The 12,351-nt window shown below is 36.4% G+C and overlaps 1 pseudogene; it reads left to right on the forward strand.

Annotated features, from left to right (window-relative positions):
- Window positions 1-12,351, forward strand: part of LOC143387339 (cadherin-12-like) — an 80,177-nt pseudogene that overhangs the window by 44,307 nt on the left and 23,519 nt on the right.

The following is a 12,351-nucleotide window of genomic DNA, read 5'->3' on the forward strand; positions in this document are numbered from 1 at the left end:
TAATACCAGCAATGACACTGTTAGCAAAGATATTGAGTTACAATTTGTTGTAGATTACAGTTTGTTGTCTCAGTCCAGGTAAAGCAGTGTCTCAATAGATTAACTCACAGTTCAGGTAAATCACAGTCCAGGTTAGTTCTGCAGGCAGCGAGCTTAAATCACAGTCCAGGTAAGTTCTGCAGGCAGCTAGCTTGATCCGAAGTCTTGTTTGGTTCTCAGCAACACTGGAAATTCTTCCACCCTTGTCCTCACCGGCACTGGGACAAAGGCAGGAACTCCAGCAATGATGCTAAAGAAAATCCTGTAGTATTCCAGCAGGCGCTAAGAAAACAACCTTCTGAACAATTTAGTACATTATCTCAAGGTTTTTTTTAACATTTGAAATAAGCCTTAATATTGCTCATTACTCATTAGCTTCCAGGTGTGGGGGAACCATTGTAGTTACCGGCCTTGGAAATGATCAAACTTCAGGGATGCGGGCCATCTTCCACCTGCAGCATCCCGGGCAGCCCCAGATGGACCCAGGGAGAGTCCGGGGAGGGTTCTGGACTCAAACTGCCACTGGGCACAGGGAGCAAGAGCCTGTGAGACTGTGCCTCTGGGTCAGGTTTGGATTTGGGTTCTCGCAGTGGCGTCCTGCTCCCCGGGCCGGGGGTCGGGGAAGAGCCTGCTGCCACCGGTTGGAAAGTCCTTGCTGTGCCATGACCGGCTCACGCACATGGCAGCCACCATGCCACGCCAATTCACGCACCCTCCAGTAACAAAAAGTATTCAGTAATAGCCTTTTGCTGCAACATTTTTCCTGATAATCCTTGCTCCTCTGAACTTTCTTCTTTCTGACTAGAGTTCCTGGACTTCCATCAACACATGCCCTAACTGCTCTTGGTTCCACTGGGGTGCCTTCTTCTCTTAGTAATTTACTTCTCACCCCTTCCATATTTTCGTCACAAAGACAATACAACATTTCAAGACAAAACAAGACACAAACATACTGTATCAATCTTCTCCATTTTCTCGAAATGGTCATTTGTCCTCTCACCCTATCTGTCTAGGGACGAGCAGATTTGCTCCCTTCCTATCTATGGACGGGCAGCTTTTTTTTTTTCGTCACTTACCCCCGAGTGTCCTGGGGCTCCCCATATGGGCCACCATCTGCTGGAGTCCGGCTGCAGCAAAATAACCAGGGGGTGACAAGGGACTTGTGTAGATTGATACAGCAGGAGTGGGAGACGTTTATTGTAGAATAGGAGGGGTATATATACATTCCACACAGCGTATCTTAATTGACATAAACTAGATACAGCAGTCAACCAATAAGGAATCTCCACACTTAATGGCTCTCTGGCGTTACTTCACAAACCACTCCCTCTGGCAAAATGCCAGGTGCCATCTTGACTTGTTTACAGACCCTAACATATTACATTGCATGGAAGAAAGATGTTCACATTTCCAAGATGGGTAGAGTCTCAAATAATGAAATATTTTAAAAATAAAATGCAGGTTAAGTGCAAAATAAAGGAAGAAAAGAATTGTAAGAATTGATGGAGATTCCACTTAATGAATGGCCAATGAGGAACTCTGCAGAGGCCTTTCTTGGTAAAACAAATAAACAAATAAAAATTAAAAAAATTATGATCAAAATAAAAAACAATTATTTACTGTCTCTCATAACTTTTCTAAAGGCTAACAGCACAAGAAGAACTATTTACTCAAGTAAGTCAACAAAAATTTGTGAAAAGCAACAGACTTTGGCAGTGGACCCAAAGCCACTACCTCCCTCCTTATTATGTCCCAGCTACCTTGGTAGAAATGCCTTCCCTGGGTATTTGTGGTTGAAGAGACATGTCTTCCCTCTCTTCAGTAGCCAATCAAGAGATTATGGTTTGCTAGGAGGGTCAGGCTGCCAATATTTCTCATCCCCTCTACCTCCAGGTTTCAGAAGCTAAATTTCTAGTGAGTGTGACTAAGGGTCCAGTAGCATCTCTCCTCCAGTCAGTATCACACACAGCTGGAGGTTCTACCCCAGTGAGACTAATAATGTGGGGCCCAAACACCCTGAACAATGAGAGGCAGAACAGGAAGTCCACAGGCTGCTGTCTACACCCAATGCCTAGAGCACTGGCTCAGAGAATTTGCCCAGGCTGAAACAGAGTCCTTGAGAACCCAGAGATCTGAAGCTCTTCTCCAATTACTTGCTTTTATTAAGCCTTAATAGACATATTTCATAATTATTACCATGTTTTATTAGACTTGTGACATAGATACATAAAGGTTGGTGTAAATATTTTTATACCATATTTAATAAAAGCACATAGATATATAGGAGCAATATTTCTAGATAGTACTGGAATTCAGTTAGGGAATTTGAATATGATAAGGTGTATATGGTCAAACCTCAGAATAGGTATAAGAAAAAATAAATCAATGAAAAAAAGTATAAGGATTTATATTACAATGCAAAATGTTCACTTAATGAAAAAGAAAACAGTAGAGAAGGAATAGAGGAAAAAAGAAACAAAACTTATGGAAAAAAAAATAAACTGGCAAATGCAGATTCAATATTAATTCAAAGACCTTATATGTAAAAGGAATAAACAATCTAATCAAAAGGCAGAAAATATAAAACTACATAAAATCTGATGAAACATGATTTGTATGATTATAAATTTCTGGTAGCAAAGTTATCCAATTTGAGTCCTTGGTTCTGTGCAAATGGCCACGCATTTTTTTTCAACATTTTGTAGCAAGTAACTACACTAGGCAACCTTACTTCTTTGGGCCTCACAAATGTCTCAACCCTTTTTTGTATAGATAACACACTTATATCATTTTGCAGTATATCCCATCTTTCCCTTAGTGCATCTGATACTGTGGGACTTCAAAGATCATAGATAGGGGAAGGGCTCAGGGATATTGATCTTGGAGAGCTGAGAAAGTTTCTGCCTATCAGACTGGGCCTGCCACGGAGTGTGGGGCAATATGAAAGTGGGTGAAGTGAAGTCAGTCTGTAAACACAGATTAATTGACCCTGAGAAAACATTTAGTCAGTGACCTTTCTTGGTAAGGGGGTCTCCTTCTGCCGCTTAGCATAGGATTTCAATAAAGGTTAGCTTTTTCATTTGTGACTTAAATATCTGATAAAAAACAATTTTATAGGAGGAAAAGATTATTTGAGGACTCACAGTTGCAGGAGTCCTGTCCATAGACAGCCTGTTCTATTCCTTAGGCCTCGAGGTCAGGTAGAACATTATATGAAAGAGTGTGACAGTGGGAAGCAGCTCACATGATGATGAAAAAGAAAAGAGAGAGACTCCGTTTACCAAATACAAAATACATACCCCAAAGACATCCTGTGTCCTCCGTACACACCCTACCTGCCTTTAGTTACCACTTAGCCAATTCCACCAGGGGACTAACTCACTGATTAGGTTCAGACTCTCATAACCTCATCATTTCTTCTCTAAACCTTCTTGCATTGCTTCACACATAACATTTTGGGCGATACCTAATATCTAAACCATAAAAACGTTAAAGCCACTAATTTTGACTTGTAGTTTCCCATAGGCTGGGCATCAGAATTGCCTAAAATTACAGGGAACACACCTCTGTTTATTTTTACTTTATTCTGAGATTAAGTGTGTGAGTAAGTATTTATTTCTGGACTAACCAAATTGTTAACATTAACCCTCAACAATATTGGGACAAATTAGTTGTCTTTGATTTTGGAGAAACATGTTAATATTTAGGATCCAGGGGATATAAAACCTGTAAGGTACTCTCAAATATGTCTGTTAAAACATTAATACATGTGTGTACATGAAGTTAAAAATGAATGTGGAAAGTATTATCAAGTAATATATTGGAGAGGTATTCTAAAATGTTCTTAGAAATGTATGATGAATTTAAATTTAAAAATAACATAAAGTAGAAGTTCTTGTCTGTCATGTTGGAGAGTACCTAATATAAATCATGCACCAAGGTCTACCTACACAAGAACAAATGACTTTTAAACAGGAGGCAAGAGAATGTCTTTTATCATTAAAAACTCCTCAGGGACAAAATTATTTTATTCCTTGACCCCATCACAATTTTTATCCATAAAAATGAAATTTCCAGAAAATTAAACACATAACAACATATACACATAGAGTTAATAAATTTAAAATATTTTCTAAAAACTACCACATTCTTGCACAACATTCATGATACCTAAAATGAATGAATTTTACGGATGAAAAGGGTGAAATTTTTAGCATATAAATTATATCTCAATAAAGTTTATGGAAGGTGAAGTACATTTTAGCAAAGTGGGAACTTACTGGAGCAGTTCCAAAATCGCCCACAGTGTGTACTATTTCCTGAGGAAACCCCTTATAAATGTTTACAGTTCTAATATAAACATATTTGCTTTAAGTATCTGAAATCTGTGTTTATATATGTTCTCTTCTTCAGTCCTACCTATTTCCTCAAAACATAACAAGGAATTCTGTCACCCCTGCACGTGTCCATTTCTACCAATTTAAAGTCAGCTAATGTATCTTGTGTCTTCTTTGGGCTGCAAGTGTCCCTAGTTTTCCTCATCACTCCTCAAAGCCTGTTGAATCAAGTCTCTTTACAACCCTGCTTACTCTCCGTCTTTTGTCAAGATTTTGGAGATCCAGAAATGCTCACAGTCTCATCCTCTTCAAATACATCCACCAAGTTACTTTTCTAGGGGTTAAATGTAAGCCCCTGTGACCCTGCTCAGCAGTGTTGTTCTCCCTTAGCATGTGGCCTACCTCCTTAATAGTATGTCTAAGGTCTTCTTTGACCTAAATCACTCATCTTCTCATTATTGTTCCTCTCAAGTATTTTCTGTAGCAATTACTAACAATGTATAATTCTCTATACTACTTTCACAGGTCTGATAGTGTGGTTGCATTGCTCTCTAAAATACCATCTTTTCCCTTTCACTTTGGGTTTTTCAGTCTCTTTTTCAAGATCATTTCTCCATATCCTTTTATTGCCACCAAACATCAGGCACAGGATGTCTTGCCTGAACCATTTGATTTTACACTTGTTGCCTTTTCTTGGCTCTCCTATGGTCCTCCCTATCCCTCTATCAGTAATTAAGATCATGTGTTGATATGTGTAACCCCAATTCTTGTTTATTTTACTTATTTTTCATGTTTTAGCTCTAGCAAGGTGTCTACTGCATGATGTACACTCAGCAAATATAATGAGTTGCATGATTGAACATAGTATGCATTGAAAATTCTTTTCAAAATGCTAGCTGATAAACACATTCAGTCACAATTTTCTTCTTCAATTAGGCATATATTTAGTTGAATAGAAGTGCTTACAAGGACTATTGTGAGACAATTCTTTCTTGTTCAAAAATGAACATGCTACAGAGAGAAATAGACTTATTATATCCTCATGCTTCCTGACTTTTAAATGTAACTTAACTTCATTTATATTTTTGAGAGCATTCCTAAAAGATAAGCTATTATATTGAAATCACATGGTTTCAATGCATTCTCACACCTCAAATCAACAGCCATGATATAAAAAGATTAATTGCACGGTTTATACCCTGTTCCATTACATTCAGTAACTTCAGGTGCGAAAATCAATTACTAACAAATATTGACAAGTAATTTTTTTAAAATTACTCATTTGTAAAGGCAAACAAGTTTTGATCTCTGACTGCAGTGACATGAGAACTACAAACTTATCAGAATAATAACAAGCTTGCCAGAATAATAACCTGCTCTTTGGAGATACACTTCCCTTAACTGAATTTTCATGATGAACACAGGATCACTTTTTGTGGCATGGGTATTTCAATGGGCCAGCTGCAATAATGTCACCTGCTCTCAGCCACTGTTATGAACCTATCTTTTGTTCCCCTGCCAGAAACATAATGTTTGTAAATGTTCTGTGCATCACACCATATGATTAGCAGAGCTCTTCCTTATAATATCCCTTGTCAATTTGGTAATAATACAGAGTGATGATCATATGGGGATCATTACTGACTTGTTCAAATATCAGCATAAAACATTGAATCTATGGAAACTTGGACAAATTCTTTCTTGTTTCTATGGTTTCATTTCTATAATTTCATAAGTGGGGAGATTGATAATATATTTTTAGAGCTACTGTATGAATTAATGATAATATTTATCAACATCGAGAGAAATGTGGCAAGCTTTAAAAATGCTAACTCTTGTTATTATAATTGATAACATACAGTTCATGTGTTCACCATTTCCTAACGACTTAAGTGAATGAAATTTCTGTTTTGTTATTCATTTTCTTGGATGTTCTACTCCTATTGCTTCACATAAGTCAGCAACATTTATTACCAAATATGTCAGACAATAAAAACGATAAAAAAGATATCATTAGCAAAGGTCACCACTTCTTTTTGAAAGTTGTCCTGACATATAGTATAATAAAACAGCAATGGCTCTTTTATGTTTGTATAAAGACAAATATTTTTGTACAATCACCAAATTGTCAAAGTTTTTCCTTCATTTTCCATAATGTGATTTTTTCCCCTGTCTGTGTTAAAATCAAGATTCTACCTCAGTTCTGGCATAGATTTTTGTTATTATTTGCAGAAGTCTCCCTCATCCAAAGCCCTTTCACAGCCACTGTTAAGGATTTTTTTTTTTTACTGCTCAAAAAAGTTTAGTATTCAGCAGGTTAAGGAAACCCATGGTCAGCTTTAGAATTTCAGTCTCTGCTGAGCTTTCAAGGTGTCAAGACCCTAAAATAATATGAACAGCAGGAGTACTAAATCTTTCATTATTTCCAGTTTCCCCTTGAGCATACTGACTTTGCAATAAAGAAGCTGTCATTTACATTCTTCTTTATTGCAAGGTGGGTAATAGCTACAGGGAGAAAAATAAGGAACTGTGTCAAGTTAGCCTAACTGCCATTATGATTAATGTGTAATCATTGCACATTTGCATTTACTCTTTTCACATGCAGGTACTTCATAAATTGGAAGAGTGATGGGGACAGCTACTTTACAATAGATGGAACAGAAGGAACCATCGTCACTAATGAATTACTAGACAGAGAAAGCACTGCACAGTATAATTTCTCCATAATTGCGAGTAAAGTTAGTAAGTATGGCATGGACAGAATCAATGTTATACCACAGTTCTTTGGATTTAACACTTTTAAATGAGTCCCTGCTGAGATGTTTTTCATTTTTGCAATAACAGCTGAGTGGTCTCCCGGGGAAACTCAGAAACCTGTTCCTTTTCCTCCTAGCATAAGTCCAGAGGTATTGTGACAGCTGCCAATGAGCCCTGTTTGCAGTATCGCATGAATACCTAGAAAAGCATTTCATTGTGAGGTCTCATCGTTTTCACTCTGTACTCTCAAAAAGTCACCAGAGTGACAACTTTTCTGCCATGCATGATCCTAAGAGTTTCATAGGCTGGTCAAGAAGAAATAATAATCAAATAAAATTACTCACTCTAAAATATTTTTTGAAATCAAGAAAAGCATTTAAAAAATCATCTCCCTGTCTCTTTCCTGTAACTAGAATATATTTTTAATAAATGTAACTGTGGAATACACTTTTAAGTGAGATTCTGCAAAGAGCTGCAGAGAATCCCTAGAATTGTTTTTAATTGTTCCTTGTGTTCATTTCTGCTTGGTCCAAAATAGAATCCTGTCAACTGAGCTTAATTGTAGTTCTTATGGTTTAACAGTATAATAGAGAATGTGATAAAAATTTCTTTAAGTAATCAATTAGAGTGGAAATGTGACATTTGACTCTTTTTACTTGGTTGTTTTCAACAGAAATGCATTCCCCTAGTTCTTCTGCTTATGATTTCCTAAAACTTTTGGAAAATCCCTAAGTATCTTTCATTTCGTTTTCTCATTTGTTTTGTGCATCTGGTGCAAATTTATAACACTTCTGCAGCTAATTTCACCTTTCAGATCAGAGAGAAGCTATGAATAGTTCTGTGGAGGGGTTTTGATCAGTCTCAACTCGGTGGGGGCATAAATGTGGAACAATTTTTTTATCTGTAACAACTGTGGCTCAACATAAACAGTCAGATACCTTACCCCATGTTTTTAGAATATCGTTAGCCAATTTCACGACTTTCAGGTAACTCTTGATTGCTAAATAACTACTGCCTTGTTTGTTTCAATACTTAACTCTTAAAATTTTAACCTGTCATGTGGAAAGTCTAGCTATTCTGAGGCTGCCATAAAAGAGAGATCGCCTGTTGATGCTCAGATTACAACTGGGGCTCAGTTCAGCCTTCCAACACTACATGTCAGTTGATGGTTATGTCAGTCTTGAAACCCCTCATCCAATCTACTTTCTAGATGAATTCCACTTGCTAGATGAGTACCACAGTGTACTCCCCATTGCCTTGTGAAACTAATATTAACTCATGGAATTGTGAGAAACATGAAAATGTTATTTTTTACTTTCCATGTCAAGGTTGTTTTTTGGTAAAATGGAAATAAATCACTGAAGATTCCAAAGAAACCATAATTTGTATATTTGAGAATGTGGGGATAAGGATATAGACATTCAGGTCTCTTGGGTTGGGAGTGAAGGAAATAAAAATGCATGAATTCCTCTTATCTGTCCCACCACTTTTAGCATTGAGTTGCACTGATAGTAAAGGTAAATGTTTGAAGGCCAATTATCTTCTTGTGTGATTTGATCCTTTAATGTTGGGAGCTTTTGGAGACATTTGCATAGGAATCAGATACCACCACACAATGGTAAACCTTAAACTTTCTTAATTTCCTCTTGATTGTCAAGCAGCCTTCTTGATAACAGTATAATTCTTGATAACAGTATAATTTCTCCATGCCAGTTCCTATCTGCTATGTCCACTGTACCCTACGAAAACTCAAAAACTCTTGCCAAGGTAAATTACAGGCTGTGCTACCACAATGTCTTTTTCTTGTCATTTTTGTTCAGATTGGACCTTCTTGCTCAGCTAGACTCAGACACAAGAGTATGAAGTGAACTACTTGAGCGAATGTGCTATTGTAGAGTTGAATACCAGTCAGCTAGTCTTGGTGGACCCTCCACCTGCATTCTCTGTACACTGTTTGCTGTAGTCTCGCTTGTGGTGGACATCTTTCTTCCTTTCTGTTCTGTATCTGCTGTACTTGCATAGGTTAATTCTTTCCTCTTGATAACGTTCAATGATTAATTTCTATAGAATTTTGAGGACAATTAATTTATGAAAATTATTTTCCTAAACTATTTAATACAAAACCATTGTGAGTCTTGCTAAAATCACTTTGAAGTAGGAGTAATAGACCCCTGCCTTACTTCAAGCTAAATGTTTGTGGATAATCCATTGGTAATCTTTACCATACTATAAAAGTTTTCTTTCTCCCAGTAGCTACAAAACCATGGTAATGGTGTGAGAATAGACATAAAAATAATGTCCAGGGCCTCCTTTTAGAGCCTTTAGCTTCAACTGCTTGAAACAGGGAAGAAAGTATAAACCCTTGTGTGAAAATAAAAGTCTTCAGTCACTGAAAAATTAGATTTCCTAAATTTATAGAACCATATTTGGTTACTTATCTCTATAATTAGTGCACATGCTCTCCCAAATTGTAAGCTGTGGATTTTAGCAAAATGCGAGTAAGGAAATCCTAGTTTATGAATAACAAGTAGTTTCTTAGCCCTAATAGTCAGCACTTGAACTTAGGTATATAAGATACATCTGTACATATGTATTTCATGTGTCCAAGAAATCAATTTCCTCAATAAACCTGCAAGGTATTACTATCTACAGTATAGGAGTAAAGGAATTCAAATTGTTTATAGCACTGTGTCACACAGCTAATGATGACAAACCTAAGATTAGAGCCCTGGACTCTTTACCAAAGTAGATTTTGTGGATTGGGTACCAACAGTTGTATAGCCATGCTTATTCATGAGAGTTACGTGGGTTATATATACTCCTCTCTCTCTCTCTCTCTCTCCCTCTCTCTCTCTCTCTCTCTCTCTCTCTCTCTCTCACACACACACACACACACACACACACACACACACACAATATGAGAGTGATGCCAAATTAATATTCCTAAAACAGACTGACCATCAATTCCATTTTGAGGAATTCAGTATCTGTTCAAAGACGATTGAATGGATATTAGACCCATCAAAGAAGTCTTCTAGGACAAAATAAACATGCCAAAATATCATCACATGATAATTAGAGATTCCATAAAAATAGGTAATTTTGAGTCTTTATTTTTTGCAAATGAACTTTTAAAGTAAACATGATTCATATTCCAATTCCTTAAGCTGACTTCATTGATCAAGCTATCCCACTGATCAGATATTAGTATCATAGTGAATGGATGAGAAATAAATACCCATTACTTGCTCTTGCATGAAGAATGAAATTGTTTAAGTAGACCAAACTTCAGGTTGAACTAGTATATGTTTTGACCTGACTCTTCTATTAAAACCTCTCAGGTTAAGTGAAATGGTACAATGACAGAACAACTTTAAATTAATTAAAAATCAATCATTTATCAGTGTTGCTATAGTCAGAGGTCCAAATAATTCTCAAGAATTTTAAAAGAGAGGGAAGCTTCAAAATTTCACCTCATTCAAATTATCAGAAAATTTCAAAAGGCCAATGTATCTAAATATTTTGGTGTTAATGTAACAAATGCCCTTAGTTAAAGAGGGTAAGTGACCATGACACTGAAGTCCTATAATTTATTTCATATTTATAATATATGCAAATTACATAAGAGACAATTTTCTTCTTATTGATATTCAAATAATAACATGGATTGGTTTCATTTATTATGAAATAAGTAAAAAAAAAATCAATGAACTCTTTTCCTAAATGCTATTTTTGTGAAATTTCTTATATTTGTGTAAGTTCATGAGTTGAAATTTAATTGTTTGGTAATCAATTTTTAAGGTGTCTGCATGAAGATATTTTTATGTTACAACTTATTTTACTTAATATAGAACATGTGATATGATTTTCATATGTACAGAAAAATCAAGTTATAAGATTTTTTACTATAATTCAAGCTCAACATGAATTATGCATTTATTTTATTTACTATATTAAGAACCATTTGTGCAAACATCATTTGTTGTAGGTTATGAGAAAACTATAAATAATGTTAATTCTTAAGTGCTGGGAGCCATCAGCCAAGTAGGTATGACAAATTCCTTGCCAGCTTACTCCCATGCTGTCTAGTGGAAGGACTTCTGAAAGGTGATCTTGCTCAAGGACCAGGGCAGGATCCGTGTTTAGGGTGTTCCCCCTTTAGAATAGGGCGGTTTAGCATAATAGGAGATTAGGGTGTTCCCCCTTTAGAATAGGGCAGTTTAGCATAATAGGAGATTAGGGTGTTCCCCCTTTAGAATAGGACGTATCCTGCTGCTGAGTTCCTCTTGAGTGCTTAGGGTCAGACAGTATATTTTGGGAGACAGAAGCCCATGTGGAGTGGATTTGGGCAGAGAGAGGATTTGGGAGAAGTGGATTTGGACAGGAGAGTGGATTTGGGCAGAGAACATGGATTCCCCCAGAACGTGTTTGTAGACGGCCGGTGTGAGTTCAGGAATAAAGAATTGCTGTTTGAATCTACAAGCTGTGTGGAGACTCGTGATTTGTGCCCAGCCAGAGACTGCGGCACTTAAGAACATTGCAGTGAAAGTATAGATAGAAATTAACCAAATTAATGAATTAAAATAAGTTATAATTTTTAAAATTGTGTTTAATTCCATAAAATTCATATTTAAGTAAACACTAGAAAGAAGTTGCAAAGGGTTGACTGACCACTATGTGGTTTTAAAGTGATGAAGGATTTAAGTAAAAATAAATGACCTTTTGACAGAATATTCTTTTTTAAAACATTTTTTAGATGTAGATGGACACAATACCTTTATTTTATTTATTTATTATTATGTGGTGCTGAGGATTGAACCCAGTGCCTCACATGTCCTCTACCACTGAGCCCCAGCCCCTGGCAGAATATTCTGAAATGATTCTCTGTATGCCAAAAAACTAGCTATGAAATTATATTCTCAGACAAGGTGAAGTAATAATAAAATAGTTAAACTATTCTAATACTTGTGTACCCATTAACTCATATGATCCCCTTTGATAATACTTCAAGGTTAGTATTACTATCCATGATGTAGGAGTGAAGAAATCAATGCTTTGAGACATTTCTTCATAGCCCAGCACCACACAGCTAAAGAGGACAAACCTGGGTTTGGACCCTTTGACTCTCCAAAATACATTTTGGGATGCGTATCCACTAACTTCTGCTTCCTTCCTTTATTTTAAATGAGTAATAACAATAGTCATGGTAATTTTCAAA

The sequence above is a fragment of the Callospermophilus lateralis genome, unplaced genomic scaffold (assembly GCF_048772815.1).
Source record: "Callospermophilus lateralis isolate mCalLat2 unplaced genomic scaffold, mCalLat2.hap1 Scaffold_260, whole genome shotgun sequence".
Lineage (NCBI taxonomy): Eukaryota > Metazoa > Chordata > Mammalia > Rodentia > Sciuridae > Callospermophilus > Callospermophilus lateralis.